Genomic DNA, 18,263 nt, shown 5'->3' with positions numbered 1-18,263 from the left:
GGCCAAATAACTATCAGTTTGTTGTAGCATCCTTCCATTGCAATGACAGTACAGGAGGATTTCATTTAGACTCTCATCAAAAGGGAGATTGCATTTAGGTTATTTACATGTGAGATATTTGTTCAAGCTTTTATAATGCGAGTGCTACTGCTGCAAAATGTTGAAGGTATCTTCTCTTACATCAAAAAGAACCCCAGAATTATACAGAATCAATATGCTTATTCATAATTTTGCACTAAACAATTCAGTTTATTCCCCAGAATCAACTTTAAGAAAGATTTTGCAGTGCTTAGACCAGAAAATAAAGTTCTGAGATAAACAAGTAGCTAATACACACTCCTCAGATATATTTACCCATAAGTAATTAAGGAGTGCTTTATGAAACAAAATATTGATTCCAAAATCAAGAGAGTGCTTTTGATGTGTACTTTCCCCTCACTTGCTGACCCTGTACTCCTACTTAATTATATTAATAACGTACTGCTTTCAAAAAGCCAAAATTGTTAATACATTCCTTGTGATATCCTAGTTCTGGAAGGCAGAGATAGTATAATTAATGTCCATGATAAATGTCAGAAAGCTGCTGCTTTGTTTCTTTACTTGTATGGAGGGAAATGAGAGGGAGGTATAGACAAACACAGCAAAAAGCCATTGAGCCTTTTAATATAATGTACTTGTTTTCTTCCTTTTTAAATGCTTGTATAGAAGACCAGACTCCCAAGCACTGGGAATAATTGGGTCTCTTCACTGTTTGACAAAATAGGAAAGGAGAGCCCAGTCTTGCAGTGCTGCATGGCAAGGACAACCCTTGTGGCAGAGATAGAGAGCCCACCCACCCCCAGCTCAGGCTGTGTTGATGAGCAAGAGCAGAACCAGGGGGTGAAGCATCTTTATCAACAGCTGCCATCACTGCTGGTTTGCCACATGCAAATGCAGCAGTGTTCATACACTGAATTTGCTCCCCGAGGGAAAATGCCTCTGGAATCACAACTGCTGGCCAATACAAGGAGCTGCTGCGTGGAGCACGTTGGCAGAGCTGCCATAAACTGGCTGCCTGTTGTCATTTTTATTGTGCTTATAATTGCAATTATAAACAATGCCTTGCATTCTTCCCTTCTCATTCTAAAGACACAAATTGCTATTAACATCCTGAACGCCAGACAATAGCTTTTGATGTCATTTCCTAGTGCTGCCTTCTCTTAAACATTATGTTTTTGTCATATGGTGAATACAGTGAATTGCAATTTTTTATTTTTCCACTTAAGCTGCAAAATTAGTAGGTATTTTGGCAATAATCAGACTTGAAAATCTGAAAAACATGACCTAGAGGCTCAGCATAATAAAAAAACACATGTATCTGTGTGTTCATCCAAATTCATCAAAATTGTAGACCCCTGACTCCCTCCCCAAGAGTCTTTATCCAATGTGAATATCAGTGTACCTTTTTAAACAAGTCTATGATCTTTCTATTGACATATTCTCACTGAGAGTAGAGCTATAATACAGCTAATCTATACCTACTTTATTCTAGCTGGATACCATTGATCTCAGAAAACACAAATAAAGAAGTTCACAGGGGGGAAAAAAGCCACAGCAATAATAATATTTTAGTATTACTTATAGTATTTTCTGTTTGCCACTATCATTTCTCTAATCATTTGAACATAGACGTAGAATTGGTACTTGCAGACTAATCAGCTAGCAAAAACACTATCAGCAAAATCATAAGACATAAACAAAAGACTTGGGTCATGAATAAATTTCTGCTTGGACCTTGCGCTGTATTTTATATGTTCAGGCACCTTCTGAACTTATGCAAGTTGAACAAAATATCCTGTTATAAGCCCAACTTGAACTCAAGCAAAATGAAAAGAAATAGAATCAGCCGAGGCAGAGAGCTAAACAATCCATTTTTTTTCCATGCCACTTTCTGCATTGCTTTTGTTTTTAACTGTGTGACCTGCCAGTAAATGAACAGCAAAGCACTTATTGTCACCAGAGCTCTGAAGTGACAAGCCTTTAAAAAGGCTGCCTTCTGCAATAAAGCATTTTTGCAAGAAGAGATGAAAATTGTACCTCAAAACATATTCATTAGATTAGATTGATGTATATAACAGCACAATAGAATGGCAAGTCACAAAGGATCAAATAATTGTCTTAATAATGTCCACTGCAGTGATGAACTGGAACAGTTTGTACATTAGAAGGCTGGGATTGCATTAGGTTTTGCTGCCTACAGGCACCTCATGAGTGCACCAACAGCTCTGTAACCCACATCCCTTTGTGGTTTGTAGCCAAGAATGCAGCAATTAGCATTTCACTTTCTTCCCAATTTTTTATACAAACATGATTTTTTTTGCTTTAGTGATTACCAGTGAAAGTATGACAGAAAGAAGCAGGTAATCTGTATCTCTTCTTGTGTAATATTTTTAAAACTATTACGAAATATTTTTTATTTTGTCTTCCAACCTTTCTCAAATGGGAACCTAGACAACTAGTTGGGCTTGACAATTCCTGTCACATCCTTTTTTCCTTTTGTCAAAAAAAAAAAAAAATTCCTGACAAATAAAGACAACATCTGGACTCAGCATTACTGAAACATGGAAATGCCATATTGTCCACTTTATGCCCACTTTTTGTCCACTGCTGCTGACATCCAATCAAAGCCATATGTTGGGGTGGCCAAGAATCTGAAATAAGGGGAATACTGTGAAAATTCCACAGCAAAGATCATCTTTCAGTTGAATGATTCTTCCAGCACTGGCAATAGATGAATATAGGCAGCACTAAGATGATCAGTGTTTCCCATTCAAAATCATCCTTTAGCAAGGGTGGTTAACAACAAGATGAGAAAGAATTGTCTCCTCTCTGGGGTACCAATAGCACTAGAAAAGCATGAGCACTCCTTTCTTAGGAGGAAAGGCTGAGAGAATTGGGATTGTTCAGCCTGGAAAAGGGAAGGATTTGGGGTGACCTAACTGTGGCTTTCAGTACCTGCAGGAAGCCCACAAGAAGGATGGAGAGGAATGATTTACAAGGGCCTGGGTGACAGGACAAAGGGGAATAGCTTCATACTGAAAGAGAGCAGCTTTAGATTAGATATTAGGAAGAAACTCTTCTCTGTGAGGGTGATGAGACACTGGAACAGGCTGCCTGGAGAAGGGGGGAATGCTCCACCTCTGGAAATGTTCAAGGGCAGGTTGGATGGAGCTCTGAGCAACCTGCTCTGGTGTGGCAGGGGAGCTGGAACAAGATGATTTTTAACCATTCCATGATTAGCAGAGACATACATTGAGGTCCCCTGGATGAGGAATGAGGAAAGATATCTAAGAACCATTGGATTCACAGCTCTTATTGGGATTTTCTGTTTGGTTGGTTTTTAGGGGTTGATATTTTGTGAGTTTCTGTGTTGAGGGGCTTTCTTTGGGCTTTGCTGGTACTGTTTGGTTTGGTTTTTTTTCAACAAAGGAAAGCATTGCCATCCAAAACTACAAACTAGAGACAGTTCCTACATACAGGTCCAGATGATGCTTACAGAGAAGCACTCTGAAGACATGGAACTATCATGAAGGTATAAACAGGTTACACTGCAGCCACTGACTATTTTCTTCAGCAGACATTCAAGAGTGCCTGGTACAATTTTGGGTTTCCCAGGGTATCTCACTCTCCTTCGAAAATGAACTGCTTATTTTTACAGTCTTCAAATCAACCTCAGTATCTGGAAGACCCTGGAATCTACCAAAGCATTTAAGATAGATTTAGTAGTATTTTTATATATTTAACATGGCATATTGTGTTCCATTGACACTGCAGAAAAATGGGGATGTTTTGTTTAAAATAATTTCCTTTGTCATGGCTTTATGACAATTTCCATCTTTGTTTTCATTTAAATGCTATTAAATGTGTTTGGTTTTGAACAGCCTTTGAGAAATGATTAGTGACAAAAACATTTGGATAATGGTTCATCTATTTTTGTACACATTGACACAGCAGATATGGCACTCTAGGCTGGATTCTGAAAGGACAAGAGTCAGTGTTACACAATATCCATGACCCTCTTTTTGTTAATCATCCCTAATCAGCTGTTGCTTTACAAATCAAATTTCTTAGCCCTTTCAGGCATGCAGTGTGATGCTAATGTGTGGCAACAGAATGTTGATTATAGACCACTGGGTAGCACTTGCTGCCCCATTAGTGGCATCCAGCTGTCCAGATTCATGCATGAGCAAGAAGGATTTAATAATTTAAGATGAAGAACAGCAAAATGCCTGTGATGTGAAATGCTTGTGATGCAAATAAGGACAATACAGGAATAATTAGTGTGAGGGAAAGCATCTTTTCAAAGCAATAGTTGAGGTAAATGACTATAACTTTATTAATCACAATATTAGACACTGGCATTTTCCACAGTATTTGTAATTAATCTGTTAACCCTGTTTCTAGCAATGATGAACAGAAAAGCACAGTGTAAGAAACTGGGCATTCTAAGGCCTACAGAGCTAAAAATATCCATTAACAGATTGAACCCAATTTGAAAGATGAACTGTATTAAAATAATTTAACTGACACAGAGAGTTCTACTCTTTTGGGATACCTGTGTTTTCAGCTGTAGAAAGCACCAGGGTAACACTGGCTTCAAACTTATGAAAGCATGGGAAAGATGGCATTTTTTTAATGTCATCATTTAAAACTGAATCTGAATACTTGAATATAGAGAGGGTCTATCTTTTTCAATATTAAAACTTTTCCATACCTGCACAGACTACAAAGACCAAAATCCCCGACCACACATTTTCCTCTGAATTTCAAGTCCATACCCAAAACACCAAGGCAATTCTTTACTTCTGTATCTAATTGCTGCAAGTTCTAAAAAGTGCCAAATAAAAGTGCTGAAGGTTGAGATTAGCCCATCACGACTTAAAAGGGAACAGGGCACCATTTTTCTGACTTTATACATCTTGGCCTATATTTCCTCAGGGTACAGAACTTGGCTGTGTGTTACTCTGGTATAATAAACAGTCAATGGTTCCATAAATAGCAGGGTCTAGCTTCTGAGCTGATGCAAATTGACTTAAACACAGCTAAGCAGCCTGACACCAGCTGAGGAAACAGCTCTGTAGATCTAATTATACAAACAGCAAAGGAGTCACTAAGAACCCTATCTCAGTTCAGCCTATTTGACATAATTAACTGTACAATAAAATGTTCTGTGATCAAATAGCTCTGTTCTTTTGAAGTACTCACTTTCCCTTTCCTGCAATAAGCACATCTAAGGAAAAATTCATTCTTACATCCCTGAACATTTGCAACTACCCACACCAGAGGCTGCTGTTTTGTGCCCAATCCCAGCAACTCTGGAGAGAAAAGCCAAATCCCCAGCTGGGTGCTATGACTGCAGAATAAAACTGTTGCAATACATAATGTCCATCAGTGCAACTGGAGTCATGTCAATGGACAAAAGGGACCAAAGCCATGTTCTCAATTCCATTCTGCAGGGGCCAGACCAGTACAGAGGCTGGGAAGCCCTCAAGAATTGAAAAAATAGTCTGGATTGGAATTGGTGATCTGAAGGCGAAGGACTTGCTAATTCCTCTCCAGGGCTTCACTCTGCCTCTCTCCTCTAGTCCTCACTCTGAAAACAAAGATGCATTCATTTGAAGCTCTGTCAATATTGGGAGGGGGGAAGGCAGTAATTAGCATGCCCTGTTAATAAAGGGTTAATTCCTTAAACTGCTTGTCAATTCATTACTCCAAGTTTCGACAAAGACGCTTGGATTAAATCCATAAGTGAATGGATTTATGTTGTTTAGTCACTCAGGTTTTAAAACTCTCTGGAGCTCCACTGTGCTACCCTACTCCTACAAGAGCTGATGTGCTATTCCCACAGACAACATTTATTAAATCATTATATCATTATTTTCTAAACCAACATTCTTTCTGTATTTCAGTAATTTTCCTCCTTGAATCAGGGTATACAGAGCCTGAGAACTATTAAGTTAAACAACTTCTCCTTGGTTATCTTGGTTTTATTTCTCCCTAGAAGCCTTTAAGCCATTCATAGCAGTCCCTGACAGAATGTGCTGGAATACAATAATATATCAATTAACTACAGTCAACCAGCTGCTAATACTATTTCTCCAAAATGTCTTTATTATTAATGGAAAGCACTGTGGTGTGGCAACATGCTCAAAAACTAACTGCCAAAGAAATTATGACCCAGTTTTGTGAATAATTATATTGCATTTCCTAACATTTTCCTATCACGTTAATTAGTAGAGTTGTGGTTTTAAGTCCACAGAACCAATCTGACCTCTTTTAGCAAAAGCCCACAGAGGCCACCCAGCCAGCAAAACGTTATACTAGTCATATATTTTCATTTGAAAAAGCTTTATAAAATATACACCATCTATAGCTTCACATGCATAAATACCTTTATCAACCACTGAATATTTCTTCCAAACCACTTCCTAGAGCATTTAGAAGAAAATAATCTGGAAGAAAATCATCAGCTCAAAATGACTACGTACGGAATTACTCACAGGGGTGCTAATTAATCTAGCTGAAAACTGGGACATGACAGCTCTGGAGACTATTATAAAATAGTCTTTATTGCCTATACATCACAAGGTCAAACACAATGCAGGTGTCTGAGGGGGCAGAGCAGCTGAACTGGGGCTGCTTGGTGGCCCTGAGTGTCCAAAGTGGCAACGAGTCAGTGTCACACAGAGCGCTCCAGGCGCTGGCACAAACTGACACATGGTTTTAACGTGGGAGCTAATTCAGGCTTTTTCTCTGTCTCCTGTAACAAACACTGACACTCGTGCTGGAGCCTCGGCAGGGCTGCCTGGGCCAAAGAGGGGCTGGCACTGCTCTGCTCTGTTCCTCCCAGACAATGTCATTCCAGATTGTGCTGACATCTCAACCCGTGCACAGCCCAACACCCTTCAACCTCCTCCTCATTTCATCCTGCTGGGCAGTGTCACTGCCCTGGGCAGCAAGGAAATTAACACAACGCCTTAGACATAGATTGTTTCCAGATACACACTCCATTTACCTTCAAATCTCGTTATTTTTCTAAACAAATGTAAGCGTGAACACCAATGCCACGTATGATAAAAAACAATACATCATTAAAACATAAAACTGCTGCATTGTAGTTCAGAGAAATTAAATGGTTTGATAGCATTTTATGTTCAATTTTGTTTTGAATAACAGCTGTCTGTGCTTCTTGCTGTCCCTGCAGGAAGAAAATCAAAGCTCACGCAGGAAAAAAACGCTACTACCATCCTCCTTTCCAAAAGCAATTCTTTAACCATTCAGTCAATTCAAATCTAAAAATAGCTGGGAAAAAAATACTTGGGAAGAAAAAAGAATGCCTCCTTAATTGCATATTAATTGCTATACCCAATTGTAACTTTCTTTTTTCACTAGCAAGTATCATAATTTGTGCCATTATAAGGCTCTGGAGAATTGTGCCAACAGACAATGTGCATGTCAAATAATTGATTCAACCTGCCATTTCCCCACAGGGTCAATGAGGAGCAGCTGGACTTGAAATCCCTACCTAAAAACAGAAGGTGCAGCACATGAGATAGACCCAGAGTGGAGGTACAGCCTTTGTTTTCCACATCCTGATGCAAAGCACTCAGCTAAATGCCCAGGCAATAAAGCCAAATATAAATAGGCACATTCACCACTCACACAGGGGGCAGAAGAGGGATGGCTGAAAGGAAGAAAGTGAAAAGGAAGTACAAAGGAGGGGAGAGCAGTGCATACTGGAACCTGCCAGATCCCTGCATCAGCAATTAATTTTTACTCCATGGGACTGCTTTGGATATGCTGGGCATCCAAGATCAACTTTTTCCACCAGCACACTTCAGAAAACTCACCAGCCAACAGTGCACTCACATGATCTATGGTAGCTCTCCCTTTCAACGAAGATATTTTTTCAACTAAAAATCTGGATCAAACAGCTTCTCTGCACTTCATTTCTAAAGGTCAGGCAATATTCTGGGTAAGAGACTGTGTCAGAACTCCCTGCCCCTGCTTAATTCCAGTCCAGGCCACAGAGAAAAATCATACAGGGTCTCCATGGCTAGACATCTGCCCCAGGTCTCAGCTCATTTGACAGCAGCAGGATCCCTTTTTCCCACATACAAAACATAAAAAGGTGACCATGAATCACTAATAAAGACAAATTACTCATCATTTAGGAGGAAATCCCATTTCACTGGGCAATCTCACATTGAATTAGTATTTTTACATGGTATTATATACCTATAATTCTTTATTCTCTTAATATATCAGAAAAAAAAATGTATAGTTGCTTCTTTCCCTCTCAGCTTCTGCTATTTGGAGGCATCATACAAGCTACATTTATTTTTGGAGTACCACGGCTATAAATTGCATGTCATGGGATTGTCCCTCAAAGACATCTCTGTCTCAAAGAGAGCACTGCAGAAACTGAAGCACCATGCTCACACTACCACAAGTGCTAAGAAATGTATCTGTATTTTTTCCAAATGCTTGTGCTTTCAATGTGGGAGCTAATTCAGGCTTTTTCTGTATCTCCTATAACAAACACAAACACTACCACCCTAGCTGGGCTTGACAATTCCTGTGTGTCCCTTCCAACTCAGAGCATTCTGTGATTCCATGATTAGCGATCCTTACGCCCGTACTTCCTTGTTAGCAACCGTGCAAAAATTCCTTCACTGCAAAAATTCCACCTCCAGTAAAATTTAGGAAGGCTTTGAAGACTAGTGTTAGCCTACAGAAGCTCACTTTTTGGATTTACACTCAGAACACTGAATTGCAAGCATCTTTGATAATTTGCACTACAGCAATTTCTTACATACACAACTCCACCTTGCTAATAAGTGATTCAGTACCAAGAGCATGCCAGGCATTTCCCAAACTCCCATGAAGACTCAGATCCCATCTGAGGGGTTTGAGTGACAGCATACACACATAAGCAACCTGTAGTTAAGATGAGATTTTATTCTCATATGATGTGCCCCATAAAAATCAAGCTGGATAAAAAATGTCTGGGATATTCTACAAATCTAAGCATGCATATTAATGAGATATTGCAGTTATGCTATACAACACTCTATCAAAGTTCATAGAATCCAACAAAAATCAAGGGCAGTGGCACCTCAGCTGTCTGAAAAGAAATATATTTGCTTTGTAAATATTAATGAACTTTATATGATGTCTGTAGGGAGAGATTTTAACAGGGAACACAGTCAGAAGGACTAAAGCACTTCATTTCTATTGTCCCTTCTCAAACATTTCTCAACAGGAGGTTATCACCATACAGATCATATATTATTATATGCAACCCCAGAGGGAGATGTTTGTTTAAATGTCCACAGGGAAGAGGTCATCATCCAACAGGCATCAGGATTGAAGTCAGGGGAGTCAAAGTGCTCTGTGATAAGTTTGTTTCATTTCAGGTTTGAGCACCCAACTCCTATAACAATAAGCAACAGTGCAAGTTCAAAGACTTATTTCCACACATGGAGAAGACATTTGATATGCACATTAAAAAAATGCAAAAGCAAAAATCATAAATGAAATTATTTATATAGAATGCATTTTTTTGTATAAAATAATCCATCACCATCTAAATTAAAAGATAAGATTTTCAATATGCAAATAGAAGACTAAGGTTTTCTAACTTATTGGTTAGATCACAAACCCAAAGGGGCTTTAAACAAAAGGTGAAATTTCCAGCAGAAAAGGCTGAAAATTACATATAAAACCATTCCCCCAGCCTGAAAATATGCAGCTAGATTGAGGTTTAAATGCACAGTGCCTTTTAAGTGTGTGGAAAAGCTGTCTGGAAGAAACCAGAAAAGAATGCAGAACTTGAAAAAGCCCTTCCTCACACATCATCAAATCAAGAAAATTTAGATGCGAGTTCCTGAAAGGCCCTAGTTTCTTGCAAGGAGGAGAAATCAGAAGAACACCTATTCCCCTGGATTTTCTGAGCATTCATCATGTGGATGAAGATACAGCAGCTGATTCTTAGTATTTCTTTTCAGCCTAAAAAAGAGCAGGGAAGTCCTACCAAGTGGTACCTTAGGTCTAATAGCAAAGATGAGACAAATATACTACCTGAGAGAAGTTCAATACTCCTGGTTCAAAAAAGCATCCCAAATTCACTTCTGGTAAATGCAAATTTACTCCTGAATGAAAGTGTGCTACTGAATCAGGATGAAGACAGAAAATAAGAGAGACATTCCAACGCTGACCTTTTTATTTACAAGGCATAACTGCAAGTCAAAGCTGTGCTCTGTGCCATGGAAACCTTCATCTCAACTGTAAAATTATATTGCTTTTAAAGCTACTTAATTCTGCTTTCACCCTCACCAGTATTTATCATCTAACCACTGGTTGTTTCCTACTTATTTTACTAGCCACAAAGTATATTCATCCTTTTTTTTTTAATGTAGGTAAAAAGAAAATAAGGCTTCAAGAAATTAATTCAATTTAGATTTAGTAGCTGTAAACAGTCTATGCTTGTAAAAGGTAAATTTCATTTTTTATCTCATGGGAGATCAGGTAAGAAGTAAGGAAAAACCTGAGTAAGTCTCTGTATAGCCTTTACTCAAAAACTCTTTCCATGAAGCATTGCTTACAATTCCTGTGGAAGTGAAGAATTTCATAGCTCACCTAATTTATTTTCCATTTTTCATTAATCCCAAATAAATGAAAGAATCACATAATCTGTCCTGAAGTCTAAGTAGGAAGGTCATATGCACCCTTCAACTCTTCTCACATTTAAATTTAAGCAATTTGTTCTGTATTAATTTTCATTTTTTTATCTTGGAAGCCTGCCATCATTCCCATCTTTCCACAGGTCCTCATTGTCAATGCTCTCCACATCCACAGTGCTCTTCTCAATCTGTTCTGTCATTTCCTATTTCATAGACAGACCTATTTTTCACCTTCCCAGGAATACAGTAGGATACAGAACCTATGAAGTATGTGGCCAATATCATCTAACCTATTAAATGTCAGAATCATATATCTCAAACTATATGTCAAGATGCTGAAGCCTAGCAGCAATAAACTCATTCTGTTCCTCATAGGGAATGCACTCTGGCTATGAGGATCCATGTGGGTTTCCTGCTGCATATATTTGATTGTGACCTACTGTTGATGGCTGATGTGGTTGGAAATGATGATAGGAATTGGCCAGATCTTAGATGGGAAAGTGGAATAAAACCTAACAAAATATTCTCATTACAGTTATTTCTTTCATAACAGTTCGGTTCTTCATAGGGTGATCCAATGATTGCTTCAGTACGAGACTCCCCTAATGTATTTTTTTGTATTTCAGTATTATTTCACCCTCATGTTCCACACTGGACATCCTGTTTTGGGAAACACTGTAGGCAAGAGAACTGAATTTAAATCAAACCCAAGTGGCACCTTTCCAGAAGCAAAGCAGCCGTGTGAGTTTGTTGGGAACAGAGCATCCAAAGAAGCCAACCTGCACTCTGCAGGATGCCAGGGAAGGGCCAGCAGCAGCAAGAAACAAGCCTGAGCTCCTGCCCTGTGCAGAAGGGCTGCAGCCCGTGCCAGCAGTGCCATCCCCTTCCCTGGGGACTGTGGCTGGGCAGGCAGCCTGGCCAGCAGCTGCTGCCCATCCCTCCCACCTGGTCCATGTCTGCTGTGACTGCCAGCCAGACCCACCCCTGGCAGGCAGCTCCTCCGAGGAGCCTCCCAAAGGAGAATACCTCCACAACAGGAGCCTCCTTGCAAACCTCCACAGAGCAGAAGGAAAACGTTATCCACCATCTCCCTCCTCTACCCCAGCTGAGCACAGCTCCTGCTAAACCCAGCTGTAACCCACTGATACAGTTCGGACACCAAAGCAGAGCAAAACATAAATCACAACCGATTTACTACCGTGAAGAGCTCAGAAGCAAAACAAAGATTGCTGCAACAATTTCTCCATTACTCATGAAGTGTTTTATCCACAAATCTCACTCAAGCTACGTGGATTGTTATTCCTTAGTTACATGTTCCTACATACACACAGGATGAGGAACACCAGCAGATTTAGAGTCCCCAGAATTGCAGCAACATTAACTGAATCCTTCCAAAATGAAGGCTGGACCTCTTCTGCATTGTGTTGATTTGAGGAGCCAGTTAAAATGATCAGATTTCTGGCTGAAAGCCAGTACAAGACTTACAGGATGTTATCCTGATCTTTTTTGTCATGTAAGAAGTAACAAGAAGGAAAATAAAGCCACTGTTTCTACTTATTTTCAAGTATTTTTGCACACTGCTCACCACAGTAGTAAGGCCTCTCCAAGCACCCAGAAATCACAAGGAAAAAAAATAAATCAAAAAAACAAAGCAAAATCTCAGCCCTGAAGCAGACAATTTTGTTAATTCAGTTACACGCCTGCAGAAGTTTGAAGCTATCCAGGCTCCTGCTATCATAACTGCTATTAAACTGCAAGGATAAAAAGAACAAATACTTTGGCAAATTTCAATTATTAGATAGTTAACTGCTGTAAACACAAAAGAACCCATGCAGAGCTCTGTTTTGTATTAGTGACACTCATTAGCTGCAGTGGAGTTACTGAAGGTGTTTTTGATGCAGTACACTAAGGTTAGACAGGGATGTATTTTTACAAGGATGTATTCAGTGAAAACATCTACACTATGCATGGATTTCCTCAATCCTCCACAAATTTTAGAGGGAAGCATTGACAGAAAGCCGTGGCTCCAAATCCTTCCTCCCAGTTTCATTTTGGTAACAAATGACCATCTCAGAAACCACAGCACAGGACATTGGCCTGGGACATCCCCAGCCATCATGAGCTCTAACAGTTCTGTCCAGGAGAGATACATCCTGCCTGCTTCTCAGTAGCTGTAGCAAAAATACCAAAACCTTTTCAACTTAATAAATAAAGTATTACGTGTAACAAAGACAGGCTTTGTCCGCTTCCCTTTATCACCCCTCTAACTAAACAGCAGCCTGAAGAACACAGAAGAAAAGCATTGCTGCCTTGGCAGCTGCCTTATCATTTCAGAAAATGAATTGTCTGTGGGGATGATACTTAGATTTGGGCTTTGGGGACAGCACTGAATCTCCCTGAGGCTGGTGAGAGAGCAGCTATACAGAGCAAGCAAATCATTTAAATTTTGTACCAGTTGAAAAGCATTTTTTTTTCTCGTCTTCAGCAAGATGACAGTGGCATGATGGCTGATTTTCATTTCAATCAGAGCAGCATATGATTACCACCTAATTAGAATGTAGAAATAGAAAGGAGATCATTTTTTAACCTACCCAAGAGAACAGAGCTGGGGGAGGGGAGGAGATTATGTTAATCAAGTGATACTGGCATATCAGAGCGACCAAAATAGCCGGATGAATTTTTATCGGCACCCTTGCTGTCCTTGAGGATCTGTCAGTGGCTTCTATTGAAACCTGCATTTTCAGAACTTTATTTCTGAGTAATAAATGTTCTTTACAATAAATACATGTCACTGCAGGCCCAAACTAAAAGATATCGCCTTAGGCATAAATACATGTAATTTTTGTCAAAATTTCACATGGTTTTGTTGACAACTATAAAACTGTAAACATGAAAGCTAACAAAACAAAAGTAAAAGTCATGCTGTCTTAAGGGGAGCTGTTTGCATTAATATACATGTTTGGGGTTTTTTTGCACTGGTTTTCATTAATTAAATATTGCCAGTTAAGCTACTCCACTCCTTTCTGGAATACATGTTGAAAGTTAGTTGCTCTGCCCTAGGGAAATCTAACTGAGGTTACATTAAATGGAACTGCATCAGGCAACATTCTCCAAGACAAGCTGTCTCCATCTGCATCCTTCTGCAGAGATAAAGCCCAGACCTCATCTCTAGATGCCACTTTGTTTAATTGTCTCTGAAGAATGAAGAGCCAGAATTAGATTGCTGAGACCACAAAAATCAGGGGGTTAGAGAAATTAAAAACACAATAAAATTAATATTTAAATGATCTTTCAGGCAAGCCTGCTTTGTGCAATAGAGAGCTCCCTTTGCTCTGCCCTCGCAGGCAGTAGCTGCTCATCACACTATCTCTCTCCAAACTGGTCACAGTACCCAGCACCACTTTAGCTGCATGAGATATCTACCTTTAGCTACATTAATAGTGGAAAACTCCCCCACATATCATATTTGGATGGAGCACAACATCAAAGGAAGCACAAGAACAGGACACCCAGCTTGGAGTGTGCCTAACTAGAGAAACAGGGGCTTCCTCATGAACATTTTTGCCAGGAGGAGCATAGCAAATGCTATCCTGACCACCTCCCCACCCCCTTTAAAACAGACTTCCACTAATTTCAGCTGGACTGGGATTTGGCGCATCCTGCTTTGCTGGAAATGTTCACTTTTTTTTTTTTTTTTCGGCTGTGGGATGATTTATAATGAGCTGCTAAAAGACAAGGACCTAAGTCTCATGTACTTCAGGCAAAATAAGAAACAAAATCTCTCTTCAGCAGTGAGTCTAATGAAAAGGAATTCAGAATGCGTCTATTTATTTCTCATTTATGTGCTTTTAATTTGTATCAGTTATTTCACTGGCAGACACACATTGCCATTGCACCTTCCTAGTTGTTCTACCAGGGTGTGTATTAAATGTTGTGAGATATTGTGCAAGAGAAAGAACAATACTTTGAATTAAATGTGCTGTTAAATTAAAGTCTTTTTTTGAGCAGTGAAAAAGTCCTGAGGCTTTCCATGTCAGTGTATTGTATGGTACGGCACACACTGAGGTCTTTTTATTTTTCACCCTTTTGAGAAACACAGCAAAGCAGAAGTAGATAATTTCTATCATTGGAAATATTTCTATATATCTGCCACAAAAACCCAAAGATAACCCTTTCCCCATCACCCCCAATAATGTAGGAGGTCCAGTATTTAAAGCTGTCATAATGTTTTTGAGATACAGGAAATCAGCTAGTAACACCTCAAACCTTGCCAAATTATCCCAGAAACAAATATTCTGACCTGTTTAAAAAGCTTCATGTGCATTTTAAAATGAATCCCAGGGTGTAATTTCCTAAAGAGTGAACTCCAGTTCTATTTTGTGCTCTGAAGAATTCTATTAAACCTCTGGAGCACTTTGTGCAAAGTGAAAGCACAGTCTGCTAAGGAGATAGCCTAGGTGGTCTGCAGTAAATTAACCACTACTGCTGACTGAGGCCATACTGGGGAGCTTGCTCCAAGGGATTTCTACACTTACAGCATAACACCATTTACCAGCTTCTAAACTAGATTTGCCCCCTGGCTGCAAGTCAGCAAACCTGGGTGTAAAGCACGGCCAGAGATTAGTTTGACTGAGGGTTTCATTTCAAGAGTGGAAGGGTGCTGCTGTTGCTGCACAAAACTGAGTCCAAACCACTACCTAAAATATGGTTGTTTTTTCCAGACAACTTTTTGTAGTTGAGTTTTAGGCTGCTGGACTATGGTGGCTGTGTGTTAAGTAAATTACAATAGAAATACCTCTCTGTTGCTTTGTAACAATTAACCTCAGAAAGCAGCTAACTCCATTTGCATGGTAATGAGACATTCATCTAAGTGACATCAGAGTTAAGCATGCTAATAAGTTTTTATACAAACACCTGAGGGGTCAAGCACAACCATGGGCTTGGATAAGAAAACCTTTTATTAAATGCAAATCACTTGTCTTTTAAATACTGTGACAGAGAAATTTGCAGGACTCTAACACAGCTTGCAGAAGTCCTTCAAGTCACATTTTCAGGCCTCTGGGCTGACTAAGGAATATAGCAACTGCTTTATTTATATTTGGAATTAATATCAATATCTGAAACATCTTCATTACACCATCAAAGGAAAGAAGTACTACAGAAAGGTAGAGAGATGAAAACAAGAATATTCCTTTATCTTTCTCAAATTGGTCACAGATTCCTGGGCTGCTGGAAGGCAGACAAGACATGGCTGCTGTAGAGCACAACAAAAGACTTGGAAATTTATCAGCTTTCCTTCTTATTCACCTGCCTGGTTTTGCCAGGTATATTGCTATGGAGGGAGATTCCCTGGTGAGCATGCTCTCTATCTTGCACTAAAACTTCTTGAATTCAATCAGTCAATTCACTTTCCACAATCAAGCAGTTTGAGACCTCTGTGAGTGTTCAGGTCCAAGGGCACGACTGGCTGCCAGACACCTTTGGGACTAAAGGAGCAGAACCTTCTCACAGGCAAGGCAGATTGCAGAGCAGAGGTTGAGGGGAAGAAGCTGACTTTGATTGATTTAACTCTGGCAGAGCCAAGGGTAGGAGGCCTCTCTTGCTCAGGAGAGGCTGTTAGCAGGACACACCAACTCATCCTGTCAGCACAGGCAGTACAGAGAGCAGGTTTGGCTCAGTGGTAACAGGAATGAGATGCAGACAGCACTCTGAAAAGCTGCCCTTGTGCCAGATCATTAGGGGTTTTGCTCCCAGACTAGAAAATGTGAATTTAAACATCCAGTGGGTGTAGTGGGAATTGATCTGTCTTTGAGACAGAACTTTGTAGAAAGGACTATATCATATGGCTGTGTGCAATAAGAGGAGACCATATTAAAGCACAAAAAGTCCCTTAATTCCATCGCTGTATGATGAGCTACTTTGGGGAAAAGATTGGGTAATGTATAATATTATTACTCAAAACACAAAATCTAGTCCAAGGGAGTAAGTGTACACAGCCCTGACAGTGTTCAAGGCCAGGATGGATGGGGCCCTGAGCAGCCTGGCACAGTGGGTAGCATCCCTGCCCACAGCAGGGGCTGGAATTAGATGCACTTCAAGGTTCCTTGCAATGCAAAACATTCTGTGGTTCCATAACAATATAAAATGGATCAGATTGACACTTGACACAGTTCTTTTAAACCAGGTAACTATGCCCACATTGCTATATGCATTAAATGACAGAAACCCAGTAATGATATGCTTCCCAAAGATCCCTTTTACTGCAAAAGTTACTGCTGTCCTTCATAAAATGAATTACCTTCATTTTGCTGCTGTCCTGTTTAAGACAAGTAAAACATGCTAGTATGCCATAATCTAAAACTTAAGCCAAAGGATTGTGGAAAAACCTCAGGAAGACAGTAAGCTTCATGTGAGAAAGCACAAAGTTGTGGATAACCAAACCCTCAAAACATACCTTGACAGAAACATAATACTCTACTTCCTTTGAAAATCAAAGGGGGAACAGCTCTGAGTCATCATCATCATCACCAGTAATATGCAATAATTGCACCACCCATACATCTCCAAGTGCATCAAAGAGTGAGACCTCAGCTTGGTGAGGTTGGGATTCAGGATGTTAGGAAAAACACATTTAGGACAACAACTATGAGCCATAATAGTCCAAATTGAAAAATCAACTGTGGTGTAAAATGAGTAGAATAACTTCAAATAATTGCTTTGAATTTAGCCTGGACTCCTTTCACTGTCCAAATATTATAAACAACAGCTACTTAGTTACAGGTAATTCTGGTTAAATTGGAGTTTGTGAGGAGCAAGGCAGGAGGTGTACATACAATACAGACTCAGTTTTTGAGGAAGAAATGCTTATTTCTGGAGCAAAAAATAAAACCAAACCTTTTAGCCTATTTTGTAAATGATAGGGTTAAAATGAAGCTAGTAGAAATTATAAGATGGTAAGCACCACAAACATACTGGTTTTAACCTTACACATCAAGATTAAACTTAGAAACAGACAAGATCCCAAAAATGTAAGTTTAGGGCTAAGGTGGTGAGATTTAGGCCCTAATAGTGTTAATCAAGTCTGTCCACCCCAAATCCCTGCTTCACTGCTCATCTTTCTAGCTGTGGGAAGCAACTGTGACAGCAGCAAAAGCCACAACAACCAAGTACTCAGTGCTGAAATAATCAGGGTCCAGACAGGTCTGCCCTCCTTAGTGCACCTCCAGGTTTGAAAACCTCAACTGTACCACTCAAATCTCAACATATTATTTCCTCTCAATCCAAATTTGGCAAAAAAAAACCAAACAAAACCACATAAACTCACTAAATTCATACTCTGATATATCAGATACTTGGGAAAAAAATATATCCTTGAATATACTAGAGGAAAAATATTACTAATGATGTCCTTGTATGCAGTGCTTCTCCACTGCATGCTTTGTTCAACATTTTCAGACAAAATACCAAACAACTTCAACTGTCTGAAATCTGCTGGCTATAGTCACAAGGAAACAGGCAGACTGCTACTTTAAGACATTA

At 39.5% G+C, this 18,263-nt stretch overlaps 1 protein-coding gene across 4 annotated transcripts in view; it reads right to left on the bottom strand.

Moving 5' to 3' along the window:
- Nucleotides 1-18,263, bottom strand: part of MACROD2 (mono-ADP ribosylhydrolase 2) — an 850,020-nt gene that overhangs the window by 231,292 nt on the left and 600,465 nt on the right. The gene's annotated exons all lie outside the window — the stretch shown is intronic.

This window comes from Melospiza melodia, chromosome 3 (assembly GCF_035770615.1).
Source record: "Melospiza melodia melodia isolate bMelMel2 chromosome 3, bMelMel2.pri, whole genome shotgun sequence".
NCBI lineage: Eukaryota > Metazoa > Chordata > Aves > Passeriformes > Passerellidae > Melospiza > Melospiza melodia.
Note: the sequence above shows the minus strand (reverse complement) of the source record. Positions and strands in the feature narration are given on the sequence as shown.